The following is a 14,696-nucleotide window of genomic DNA, read 5'->3' as shown; positions in this document are numbered from 1 at the left end:
ATGAGACACTGTGCAGATGAGATGAGTAGCCTGCAAGTGTTCCTGTATCACTGTCTGGGAAACTGCCATTCATTCTAAAAAAATGAAAATAAGTAAAACTATATAATTGTGTAGGGCCAAAATGAAAGGGAACCTGCAAAAGGAGAAAATGGAAAATGCCAATAGAGGACCACCAGCATTGGCTTTAAGGCACACTAATTTTCATTGGATGAACGCAATGCTGTCACTCACAGGGCAGCAACAGCAATAATTGAAAACCCTGATCAATATATATTGTTGTGGGTGGGAGCAGAGTGTGAATGAAACTTGAACAGGCCCGTTACTGAAGTCCCCAGTTCAAATCTATTCATATGCATGCATTTTATATACTTTTTAATGACACAACTCTGACAGACAGCTGAAGCTATCTTTCCTTGTCTAAAAAGAAATGTGTTATATGAAAAGCTGACTACTTTTAAAGAAATAACAAACGTTTAACATTAAAGTTGGAAAAAAACAATAAACAACACCTTCTAAGAGGGTTCAGAAAACATTGTCACAGTGCCAATCTTCTACCTCCAAGGTTGGTCAGTGGGTGCAATATGCCCCAATAGCCTTGCTTAATATGGTAACGTGTGAGATTCCATTCAATGAAATATCTGCCTAAAGACTTCCATGCATTGTAAAAACAGTCCACCCTTAAGGTCTATTGGCTTTAATGTGCTTTTCACAGAACTGTGGCATCTGACCTAACTTTCTAAATGAACCAGTCAGGCGTGTAGCCTCGATGAATAGTTTGTCACCATAAACAACTCAGGCCACATTTTTTTAGAACAAGCACTCTTTTTAGCATAAGCAGACACCTACTGCCCAATCATGTACTGAACAAAGGAATATCATATTGTGTGGGTGAAGGCTAAAGCCCTCATTATGAACATGGCGGGATTTCCCGCCGTGTTCAGGCTGGCGTTCTAAATACAGACCACCAGCCAGTTGAGGACCCCGCCGGCCAAATAACATTCTGCTGGGCCGGCGGGTGGAAACAGTGTTTCTGCCAGCCGGCCCAGCGGAATGCTTGGCCTGGACATTGCCAACGGCTCCATGTAGCTGTGCGGCAGGTGCAGCAGGACCCGTTGCGCATATCACTGCCTGTAAATTGGGCAGTGACATGCGCGACGGGGCTGTGCACAGGGGCCCCTGTGCTGCCCATGCCAAGAGCATGGGCAGTGCAGGGGCCCACATTCTGCCAGCCTTTTCCTGGTGGGGGAAACCACCAGGGAAAGGCTGGTAGACGCAGGTTCTTTATTCGGCGGGTAGCGCTGCTTGTAGCGCTGCCCTGCCGGATAAGGAACTCCGCCATTGTCATGCTGCCTGGTGGCGGTAGCCTGGCGGTGGCGGGGTTCTGCCTGTGGCAGTCTCGCCATGAAAATAATATGGCGGTCCGGACCGCCATGTTCATAATGACCGCCTAAGTCCCTCTCTCAGTAGGTTAGGTATCTACCTACTAATGGATATTGGTATTTCCTTTGAGCACAGCAGTTGATGATTGTGCGCTTCTGGGTTCGTCATGGCTATGGTGGCATCTGGAGGTCCTTTGCCTCTATTTCATCGAGTGAGAGTGGAAGTGAGGACTGCTGTGAGTTGCACAGGGAAAGTGTGGACTCAGCATTCCTTGCTAGTTGTTCGCATTTATTGTCAGTTTCTGGCATATTCTAGATATGTGAAAGCTCCCAAGAGAATTTCTGTTCTGATGGTCAGTGAAAGAAAGTACAATTTATTCTTCTGGAAAATGTATAATTTTTCTTACTGACCTCTAGTGTTCAAATTGAGACTATACTGAAAAGTTTATTTTGTGTGCCATAAAACATCGGCTTTCCCAGTTGAAGATTGATTGCAATTACTTTTGAACCCTATCTGAAAGTATTTCAGGCAAGTAGTGGCTCCAAGGGGTGTGTCATAATACCTTGAACAGCCATCCGTGCCATTTTCATTGCACCCTCGCACCTCATTCCCTTCTTTTATTTTTATTGTGGATATGTTTTGCATGTTTGCCTATCTTGGAATTATTGTTGTAGCCTTGAATTGTGACTGAGATTTTTGTTTAGCTTTGCTTTTTTTTTATTTCTACCAGAAGTCATTTTAAGTCTTTAAGGCCCATATTTATACTTTTTTAGCGCCGCATTTACGCCGCTTTTTGACGCAAAAACGGCGCAAACTAACAAAATACAATTGCATTTTGTAAGTTTGCGCCGTTTTTGCGTCAAAAAGTGGCGCAAATGCGGCGCTAAAAAAGTATAAATATGGGCCTAAATTTTTCGCAATTTTAGGGCCAGATTAAGAGTTTGGTGGAGGTGTACTCTCTCACAAATGTGACGAATATCCCATCTGCTTTATTACAAAGGTATTAGTTCTATAAACGCTCTTTTCTTTGGAGAGGCACTTGGGTGGGGCCTGGGAAGAGTTTCCCCTATCCTCCCTACAGATACAATCAGGACAAGGTAAGAGCAAACCTTGTGCTGACCCTTATCACAGTATCTCCGTAAAGCCTTTCTTCTGTTGATCACATTAGGTCTAGCAACTGCTATGCTGCTGGATAAGCATTAAAGACATAAAAGACCAAGAGGTTATCATCAAATAAATGATGCAGTAATTCAGTAATTTAACAGATACCATTAAATAAGTACAACAGATAATGTGAAGATTGGAAAGATTTATAGAGTAAACTGCAAGGAGAAGCTTTTAAAAGATGTTATAGTGTTTTTTTCATTGCCTAGTCTTGTGATTGCATTTTGTTCATTATTTAGTGTGACACGGCAAATGCTAGATTTAGAATTAAATTGCTTTTTATCTCTTTGGTCTGTAGTGTCTTTCACTCTAATGATAAAGTATCATGTGTTAATTAAAAGACCTGCTTTTATTTCAGAGAACGTCTCATTTCTACTTCACTCTGTGGGGAACCCTTTATTTCACCCCATGTGACCTCAATGGAAAATTAAAAGGAGAGTTTCTGTATAAAGGGTCGAATTTCACATTTTAGATTTTTTTTTCTTGTTTACGCTGCATTACTGTCTATGGTGCTGATTCTTGTTTTGTGTCGATGTAATGACATTCAGTCCATCAAGTTGAATCATCCGCTGATTGGTTCGGATGTGATGTGCTGGGAGAAATTATTGCATTCTGAAGTTAAAATAGAGTCGTTCTGTGATTATTTGATTGCTATACTCGTGTGCAGCAGCCATCCAAGATTGTATGGCTCAGTGTTTGATTGTTGGTGTTTTCCACTGATTGATTTCTCTGGTAATCGCAAATAAAATAAATCATTGATGATTCATTCAAAATGCTGTACCTCTGACACTGGGATATTATTCCAACAAGTGCTTTATTTCTGTGCACATGATTAATGTATGAGTGACTGCCTTATATAGAACAGGTTGAATTGCAAACGTTTCATCGCTTCTTAAAAAGTTAAGGCAGAGGCAGGAAAAAAGATGCCATTTAATTAGCCTATGAGAAGTGACAGCCATAATTGCTCATTAAGACATTTATCCATCTTAATTGCTTCTTTTCTATTACTTCCACTCTACTCCGGTGGCCACAATTTTTGGATCTGATGCCCATTTGTTCCATCATTAGCTGGTTCCTTTTCATACTTTATCTTACTTTGTGTTCTTCCACAAATGCTGACGCCCCCTGTGTGCGTGGGTGCTGGGAGAAGGGATCTGGGCATGGGTGTCATTTAGGGGTTGGCAAGAGTTGCAGCTGCGACCCCTGGCTTTCCCCTTGTGACACATGCACACTGCCTTTGTGACCCCTGGTCTTGCAAGATAAATGCAACAGTGGCAGCTCGTCCTTATGGATGTTTTTTGGGGGTCCAAATTCCCTGTTTTCTGTCAATTGGTATTATACTAATAGTGAATAATAACACATTACTGACTTTAGTGTAATAAAGAATAGAGTACAGTTAGCTGGAATACGACCGTCCCTGGTAGCTGAGGTAAGGAGAAATTAATTTAAAATGTGTGTTGTGCGTGCTTGTGGGTGAGTGCATGTGTTTATGTAGGTGTGTGTGAATGTGTGTGTATGTGTGAGTGAAAGCGAAGGTCAAAGGGCATATGATGTAACATCTGCTACCCCTGGCATTTTGGTGAATTGACGTGCATGGGCTTAGGGAGTAGTAGTTGGATGGGGAAGCTAAATCCTGCCTGCAGAGAACCCTGTTTGCTCCCACCCGGTAGAAAAAAAAAATCATTAAAAAAAAACATTGGGGAAAGTGCCTCATGCGGTTTTACTGGGCGGAATTACTTGACCTGTAAACTGGATCTGAAAGACCAAACCCCAGTCCCATTTAGAATTAAGAGAGTAGGGGCCATATGTACGAACACATTTTCCCATAGACACAGAATGGGTAAAACCCTTTGCTACATCTGGCCCTAGAATCCATACGATAATCTCTCTCCACCTGACTCATAATCAGGACCTTGATGGTCTGGATAGTGCAAAGAGTTTTCCAAGGTAAGTAGGAGCATGGTGGTGCATTAGCTTTCAGATGATGCCTGGGCTGTGCCTCTTGTCATGTGAATTTGTGGGTGACTAGTTCAGTTTGGAATGAGCTGTGGACAGGACAGGTGTGTGTGTTTTCCAGTTTCAGGATGATCTGATATTTCTATCCCCTCCATATTGTAGTTTGTGTGTGATCCTCTGGAATGCATTGGGGGAAAGCATGGAGAAGTAATATAATATGGTAGCCTGGATGAGAAGAATTTGTTGAAGGATGCCTACCATGGGAATAGACTTTAGATTGTTTGTGAGGGTCGAAAGATTTATTTACTTTACATCTGACTTTAAGTAAGCAATATTGCACTCAGCCATGTATGGAACAGCTGAACCTTAGTGAAGCATTTTTATTTTTATTCAGGGGGTTATTATTAGGCCCAGGAGTGACCTTACATAATTTTGGTAACTTGGTTTTCTGCCTGTTACGCGACGAAATCCCGGTATAAAGCCATATCGTGTAATAATGTGCCATTTCCAGAAGAAATTGAGTGCGAGCACATTAGAGCGACCAGAACATGAGGGGCTGGTGTTTAAACTGCTTATGTTTTTTGCACTATTTCTCAGTATTAAATGCAGACTTTGATTCAAAATGGTCACGAGGACACATTTCACACTAAAATATAACTCTAAATACATAATTTTACCTAATTGTCTTAAATTTTACTTAATTGCGCAAAAGCAAATTAGGCAACTTTTGCACCTCCTATACATTAGGGAAGGAGGGTGTCTGGTAGGGAGGAAAAAGCTGCCACTTTACATTTATAATAGACTGTTTTTTTGTTTTTCATTGAGGTCTTGATGTGTTTTATCTATTGTGTGCATAACATTTTGTTTTGTGCAGATATGCAGATCTTAGATTCATGAGTTTGGAAACACGTTGAGAACTTCTTTTCAGTCAGCCTTTTCAATAAATATTTGCACGTGATTTGGTAATGGATTTTATTGCTCAGCCCACTTTTCTCCTGGAAGAACTATACTGCAGGAATGTGAGATTTTTCCCTATTTTCTGCTGCTTGTTCTGTGCATTGTCTTTTGCACTGGATCTAAAATTATACCCGTTCATGGTACTAAACGAAAGAGTAATTGCAGCATTTCAGTCGTCAACCTTCAATTACCATGACATTTGTTCCCGCAGTCTCTTTGTGGCCTTGTACCACAAATGAATTTGAATAAGCACCGGATAAATGTCATGGCTCCAGTTTTGTTTGATTATACAACACGGCAAGGTTAGAACACAGCATCAAATGTCTTTCTTCTGGAATATCCTCTGCTATTTTCAGATTGACCGACAAAAACAAAATTACTTGCTAATATTTGCTGAAATTTTGATGGATGTTGTTAACCTGAAGGATGGAAAACTGCCCTTAAAAGAGAAGGGAGTGGAGACTTAAAATAGAAAAACGCAACCATTATTTGCATTTTTGCTGTATTATTTCACTCATATTTGTGTGAAACTCTGTCTAGCATATTTCGTGGTATATTTTTTGCTATTTGCTAATGAGTGCTTCACTTCAGTATACACAACGTGCACCCATTTTGTAATCGTTTTTTATGAAAGTACATAATATTAGTCCTGGGCGAGTTGTATCTGCTGGAACTCCCTGATTTTGGGTGAGTATGCAATTTGAAGAATTCTCGTACTTATTTGTGATTTTAGATGCAATTTCAAATATTTTATCATTTGTTTTGTACACAAATGAATTACTGAGACACCAATTTGAATTTGAGGTTGAAATGGAATTCAGATGTTAAGTACACTGAAATTAGGGTGAGGTCATGTTTTATTCTTCAGATGACCAGGGAACTGTTTCCAATGTCACCCGCTAAAATCTAAGAAAGCCTTGAGGAGAACATAATATGATCCCAAAAAATGTTTTTTTAGGTCACGCCAGCACATCGCTGTAAGAGACCAACTGATTGGCCCCTAAAATCATAGATGTCTTTTGTAAACTAACTTCTACCAGCAGCTTATTAGCACTCATCGTACACTTTAAAAAAAATCCTTCTTTGTATTCCCTCAGACTAATATCTTCAATAGATTTCATTTCATTTGCTACAATTTTTCTTGCAACATTTATAATTTCAGAAGTTGTCAGGCAGAGGAGAGATGGGTGTCTTGAGAGTGTGTGATTTTGTGTTTGCTATGCATGTGAGACTTGTGTCGGATTTGTTATGATTAAATAGTTTGTTATAATGAAATATTGTGTTTTTATTGTGTAAATTAAAGAATTAATAATGTATGTATAGATCAAGGATAGTTTTTATATTAAAATATAAATGTTTCAAGAAAAAATGTAGCTAATGTCGTAAAATGTATTGAATATATTGGTGGATTAGTGATGACTCAGGATTACTTCCTTGTCAGAATCATACAGGCTAGCAGGAATATTTTGTGATGTTTGATGTTCTGTCTCCCATTCCCAAATCTCTATATTGGATTGGGTGCGCCTTTTGTGTTCCACCATTACACTATACATCGTCTAGTAATGCTGTAGCTAGGGTCATTCTGTACTTGGCCTGTTCACAAATTCATTTTGAAATACACAAAGTAGTACTCCTGCACATGTTTATGTACTCTTACATTTCTTTATAAAACTGCCCCATGTATCTATAATTAGAATAAAATAGGAATATTTAGGGAAACATTCTATAAATTTAGTAAATACAGAAAAGACTGTGCTTTATTTGAAATATGACCAACGAGGCTCAACATTTTTGGCCTGATTCACAAAGGTATGCAAAACACATAAAAGAGTATTCCTGTAGCTCTAGTTCTCTTACTCATACATGGTTTTGTGAATCAGCCCATATAAGTACAAATACAGAAATCCATTTACACATGTACAAATACACTATAGCAGCGCAAACAGGAAGTATGTTATCTTGCTGGCTAATTTAACTATGTCCTAAGACCAACTCTGACTTGTAAATACAATAGCCTCATCAAAAAGTATTTGCAGTAGGGGGAAATTAGCCAGAAAACTGGCATGGTATTTTTAAAGATCATGCACAATGTATAAGCATGAGGTTGAGTGCTAAGAGGCTCATGTGTAACAAGTCTCTTTTTATGGTTAGTGCCCTGGCATAAAAGTGGTATTGTTTCTGCAGAAGATTTCTAAAAAATCTGTTGACAAGCATTGGCAAGGGATATGAGGTGCAGAAATAAGTAATAGGGACAAATAGCGACAATTTGTACTAATAACCGGTCTTTAAAGACTTGCCGCTGACTGTCCTCAGAACTCATGGGGACACCTTTAGATGATCAGATTGATTATAAGATAAAATGAATAAAGTTGATTAATGCATAAAAACCAACATCAAGGGTCTGTTGGAGCAGAGAGCTAGAAATAATCAAAGAAGGTTACACATAGCACAAGAATCATGCCCATATGTTTGGTATTGTTTGCTAATTAGTCATTAATCAATGGCCGTCTGGGAGAACATATTCAGTAATTTTGTAGCCTGGATCCCACATACAGCTGCCTTAGCATGATAGTAGCCATGTCTGAACTACTTAAGCCCTTGTAGGGAAATGTGTGACTGCCTCAATTGGGCGAATGTAAGCAGAAACCTAGTGTGGCTGGCTCCATATGCTAAGCAATGGGGTGCTTTTAAGTTTAAGATTCTCTGGGGTATCTTTACTAGCACAAGTTTATTGCTGTGGAAGTTCATTATGGCTTTCCACAGGACCCGAGGACGGCACTACAGCAGGTTAGCATGGTGACACCAGGAGCTGACTTCCTCTTCAGTGTCTTTCAGAGGCCCAATTCAAAAATTCAAATATGTTTTCCTCACTCTCAGCCAACCTCTTTTCAATCTAAACGTACCATAATGTAGCCCCATATAGTGGTATTAGAAATATTAGAAAAGCTCTGAAACAAAAAAGATATTTGGTTTGCAACTGTTGGTGTCAACAGAGTGCCCATGCTGGAGTTTCTGCAAGTCCTGCATAGATGATTTAAAGTTCCTCCAGTACTGCAATGTGTTGGTACATACATTATCTCATTCTAGACATGATTTGCTGCTGTTGCTAATACAGCCAACAAAAAAGAAACCTCCCATTATAGAATGGTAACAAACTATACAACATTAATACCCATTGGTTTGCCACTGCTGGGTAAATTAATAAAGGTCACAAGTGCATTACCACCACTTTCCTTTAACAGGAATTTTGTCAATTTAAAATGTGTGAAATTTATAATTTAAATAAAAGCTATCCAAGCTGGTTATAAATGGTTAAGTACTGTGAACAGCAGTCTCACTTGAAATGTTGGCTAATTATGGTCAATAACTACTCATGTAATGACAAGATATTTGCCACATCTTTTTCCTCCCCTTCCCTTTCAAGCATACTATTATTTATGTAAGTTATGAATGTACTAGTAGTTGTTAACATTCCTGATACTAAAAAGAAGAAAATATACATTCCGAAAGTGACATTTCTACAATTGGTGAAAACTACTACCAGTGGTAGTAAACACTAGCCTCAATGCATCACTGCTAGCATTACATCTTAGTGAACATTAAACCTTGATGGAATGCCAATTTTATCTCTACATTCCCAGACTGTGATAGCAGATGGGCATGGGCTCACCTTCAGGTTAAAGAGAAAATTTTTAATAAGTGCAGCATATTGGCCTACATTAGATGATCTTCAACTCTTAAAAACCCTATTCATTTTAGTTGTTTCTTTAATAGGAGAAACTATTTTAGGTAGAGATTTTAACATCCTTTAAACACCTTTATTAGACTCCTCAAATAGTAATTACAAATATAAAGAACCCAATACAAAAGCATTAATAACAGCATGTAAACAAGAGTTCAGTTTTGTTAACCCTTAGAGAAAGTCTAATCCCAAGCTATAGAGTATACTTGTGTTTCTAAGATTTAAGTCAAAGCACTCTTTCTTAGTCTCTTCTTCCTTAACTACTTCCTAAATAAACCCAATCTCAAGTGGATGTTTGGGCCAATCTGCCACAATGTGTTCCCTTGTACACACTTTTATTAATTATAAAAAAATGTTAATGTGAATTGATATCACCCTTCTAAATGATGAAGATTGGACAACCAACATTGATATCCATATTAGAGCATTCTTCTAGCGTAACATTGGTTCCTACAACATTTAGCATAGTTTTAGATTCCTTGAAGGCCTCAGTTAGGGCTGAGATTACTACAATAAATACTTTTAATCAGGAAAAAGAAATGAATGTGCAGTGAACTACTATACATATCAGAGGAATCTCAGTAACACAAAACCAATTCCTCTTCAGACAACCTTCTGTGGGAGGCCGCAAAGTCAGCTCTAGGAGAATATTTTATTTATGCAGTTAGCCTAAACTCTTCAGCAATGCTACAAAGAGGGACAATTAACTGGCAAAATGCTTGTCTGGGCAGCCCAAGGAAAACACAAAAGAAAATTAAGGAAATAATAAATCCAGACACCAACCTCTCATCCAAAATAGATTAATCAAATCCATCATTATAACTGAATATATTCACATCAATAAAAAAGTAAAGAAAAATATATCGTCAATAACCGGATAAATTAGAAAATCCTGAATTACAGTTCTTACAAGCCAATCAGGTTTTAGCTCTGTTTTCTAACTTAAAAATACAGGAAGTCATCGAAAATGTGCCCAATTGTAAAGCAACCTGAAACAACAATATTGTTTGGGAATTTTATAAGACATTCAATGAGTTTTCATCCCCATATCACTCTTTGAACAATAATTGTCTTTCTGAGGAAGCACCACCACCTTCATTTTGTAATGGTAAAATTGTGAATTTTCTGAAAAATGAATTCAATTCCCCAGGATATTAATTTCTAGTGTAGCTTTTCCTAATTCTAATTATGCAATTCTATCTATTTCCTTACCTAATAAGGATTCCAGAATCATTAAGAATTAGATTAATGAACAACAGACATTTTTTTTTCCAGAAATGCAATTATATAAGAACACAATTTTTTATGGAAGCCATAGATTATTTCTATAATAGTACCAACATTCTGGCAGCTATAGTAATGTTAAACATAGGGAAAACACCTTTGCCTCTTGGTATGTGCTATTTGCTACATTTTCATTTTATTTACACACATTTTATGTTGATTACCAATTTAAATAAGAGAGGTAATGCCTCCATCATAGTGAAGAATAATGTAGCTGACTCTATTGAAATTATCAATGGAACTAGACTGGGATGCCCAATATCCCCAGTCTTATTTGTTTGCTCATTGAATCTCTCACGATCTCTATAATTTACAATCCAGATACCGTACCCTCAGTTTATAAACTCCCTAACATAAAAACCTCATGCAAGGCTACGGCGTTGTATTTATATGCTAAGCAATAGAATATCCTGAAGGCACTAGAAGGAATCCAGAAATTCACCACAATTCGATGCTACAAAATACATCTTCAAAAACAAAATATTGCTGTTGAACTGTTCAGGTGTCATACTTCCAGTTTCAATATGAACAGGTTATTCATAACGTCCCAGAACATACATGGGGATTTATGTCACAATATCTTTAATTGCGTAACCCCTGATTAAGAAAATGATTCTAGTCTTCAAATGCTGAAGTTTGCTACTATTCACAACCATTGGTCAAATTGTCTTAATTAAAATGACATTTTTACCACTGTTTATGTTTCTATTCACTAGCCTTCCTATATTATATATCTTGATTTTTCTTTTTAGTATATAGTGCAATTATAAACCTTCCTTGGGACTAACATGAAATCTGGTTTGTCAAGGTCCTATCTTTGTTTACCAAAATAATTTGGTGGGCTTTATTTAAGCCTTCATTATTTAGCTTCACCTGGTAGCTTGTCTTCTTGATGACCCTCTTTAAAATCCATGCCTTTCTATGAAAATTATTTTCTGATTTAAAGGTGTGATCATGTGATTCCCAATATACTGTGTCCCCTGTAATTGTTAGACCCGGCGGCCTTAGAGTGGTCTTCCCCCAAACAGTTTGCCTCTTTTCCTCCACTTTGCTGGATTTATTTGTGTTGGTCTTAGGACTATGTGCACTGTAACACCGCTATCCAGTGCTAAAGGGCTTGTGCTTCCCCACCTTAGAACATGCTTAAATTGGCTTATGCCAAATTGACATTTCTTAATATACTCATGAGTCGCTTCTTTTTTTATTTTAAGTCATAATGATGTCACCGCAAGCTCCAGCTAACAACCTCATGGGTTCATGATAGACACATCCCTCTAGGTCATGGGAAGGGGTGGATTCCTAGCCTAGCCAGTCAGGGGTGACTAATCATTGTATCTGAAACACCTCGAGCACATCAAAGCTTTAGGAAGTCCCAAAACCATTTCCTATTCCTTTTTACTTCTCTTTTTCCTACTTCTCTAAAGAAGAGTACCGATCTTTTTCATCAATGCCAACTTGGAGCAGAGGTTTGACCCCTGCCAGAAATATCAAGTAATCGAACTAGAAAGAGGTCTACCCACATAACCCTACTAGACCTGGGTAATCAGAAAGCCTTATGTAAACATGTGGTCAACTAGTAGGAAAGAATAACAAATTAATTCCTAAACAGGTTAATCAATTCACCCATTAGTAGTGAAACTTAATTTCAGAATTTATTCATATTAATCATAGAAAATAAGGCGAGAAAACATTGAAAACAAACAATCTTTTTCAAACACCAGCTAAAATATATACATCAAATAGCCCACAAATTCTTAAATCGCAATGTCATTGTTCTCATAAATAACGGTTTCATTGCTCTCCAAAAGGTTTGTTCACAGTGTGGTTATACATCTCTATTAAACACAAATCCACAAATCAGTGATGGTTGCACTTAGAAAGACACATATCTCACTCTGTGAACATTTTTCTTTTTAGTTTTGAGATAATGTGTAGTGTAGTCCTTGGTTCCTCAATATTTATAGCAACCTCACAAAAACATATAGTCAACGCGTTTCGGCCCCATCCCTTCTGGGCCTCATCAGGACAAATTGGAGACAACAATGCCTATAGAACATAAAACAAACAAGTGATGGTCATTAATCCCCATTAGAATAGTTGTTAATAATGTCTGCCATTAAGCCTTGTGACACTGCCGCCAAAAACATGCTAAAACTCAAAGAAGTGATCGTAAAAACGGTTGTGCTGTTGTAAAATGTATAGTAATGGTAATACTCATTGAATAAGGATCATTATAGTACACCCCATTGTGAAAAATAAATGTCAGAAGATAATAATGTCAAGTAAAATAATATAATAACACCAGCCAAATTGGTGCCACAGTCAAGCTCCTATTTTGAAAATTAGATAAATTAAAGAGCTTTGTACGTGTGTCATGATGTTTAAATTATTTACTAATTCAAGTTGGCTAACCAGTACCTGGGACAGAGTTCCCTGATATATATTAAGCTCTCCAAAGTGTAAAGAACAGTCTACATGAACAAATACCCTGGAATAAAAATCAAAATAATAACTGTTCAAAATGGCATTTCAATGCCGCGATAGAGTATTGTTCGTGCATCAGCACTCAAGGTTACTTACAGATCTGCGGCGTCATGTGCTGTACAGGAATCTTTGTTGAAATTCAGCTTGCGTGATGAAATCATGCACGAGTGCAAGTCCCATTCAATGAGCCCATTATTTTGAAGAACCGCCGCGACGCGGGCGGAGGAAATGGATACTTTATAACTCGAACATGCTACGTACTTTATACGTGTTATCTCCACTTTTATTTTTATGGGTGCCATCTTGAAGTGGGGTCTGCCAATATCAATGTAATTCCACTGAAGAATGAATGGGACTAGAATGTCCCTTCTAAAATGAAACCATTTACTTAGGACATATGAAAAGGAGACCCTTTGGAATGAGCAGATGATCATAACCATTTTTCAAAAAAAGGTAAAAGATTATTAATCCAAATATAGGTCTGCCTCACATATCAAGCAACCATCAATTTAAAGTTATTATACAAAAACGAGTGAAACAAATCTTGAAAATGCTTGGCCCACACCGAACATTAGCCACTTAGACTTAGCACACGATCTCGACAGGCATGACAAATTTGTGTAGAGCCAAGAGCCTGTCCTAGAAATGTATTATACTCTATACATCATGTTTTTAAAATACTGAGACTTTCTCAAACACAAAGGGCACTAAATTAAAGACCATAGTTCGTCCAAATCATTTAAGCCTTGTCTGGCTGTTTTGTATTTCTCAAGCAGTCTTGCCTCCATTCTCAATAATTTGCTTGTTACAGGACGTCCACCTCCTTTTGATTGTATCACCATTAGTACAGATGACCGAATGTCATATGGTTGATGATTTATTTCACAGAAATGTTCAACTAGTGGTGCACTTCGGGTTAAGCACTTTATCCTCGATCTAGGTTGTAGGATTCTTGTCTTCACTGGTCGCGATGTCTGACCAATGCACATCTTATCACAAGGGCACTTAATACAATAAACTGCATTCTTGGTATAGCAATATCAATTTGAAAAAAACTTTTTGTTGATGTACCATTCCATTTATTACAATTTCTTTGGAGTCCTGTGTAAACTGGCATGCTACACAATTCTTACATCTACAGTGACCATGTATAGAAGGAAGCTGTAACATCTCCCTCAGATCTTTCTTGCGCTTAATTGGAAAAGCCGCTTTAACCTAAATGTCCCGTAAATTTTGTGCTTTCTTAAATTAGAACAAAGGTTTTTCAATACCTAAGTCTTTCACAATTCTCCAGTTGCTTTCAATAATAGATCTGACTTTGTTGGCCTTTGGACTGTAAGTGACCACATAAGTTAAGGGGGTCTCCTTATTACGTTGTTTAGGAATGAGTAACGTTTCCCTTGGTGTGTACCATGCTCTTTTTAGCGCAGCTTTAACCAGTTTCCTGGTGTATCCTCTACTAATGAGTTTGTTGGTCAAATCAATAGCATTGGCAAAGTAGTCATCTTTATTACTACAGTTTCTTCTAATGCGAAGAAACTGACCATACAGGAGATTTTCTTTGAATGTTCTAGTATGGCCACTCGAGAAATGTAACAAAGTGTTATGATCTGTTGTTTGTTTTGTATAGATTAACTTCTAGGTTTCCTTCTTTAGATAGGATCCACAAATCTAAAAAAAAGTAAATTTTCTTAGCATTCCAATTCTTTGTAAATTTAAAGTCAGGTGT

The sequence above is a fragment of the Pleurodeles waltl genome, chromosome 11 (genome assembly GCF_031143425.1).
Source record: "Pleurodeles waltl isolate 20211129_DDA chromosome 11, aPleWal1.hap1.20221129, whole genome shotgun sequence".
In the NCBI taxonomy this organism is placed as follows: domain Eukaryota; kingdom Metazoa; phylum Chordata; class Amphibia; order Caudata; family Salamandridae; genus Pleurodeles; species Pleurodeles waltl.
Note: the sequence above shows the minus strand (reverse complement) of the source record.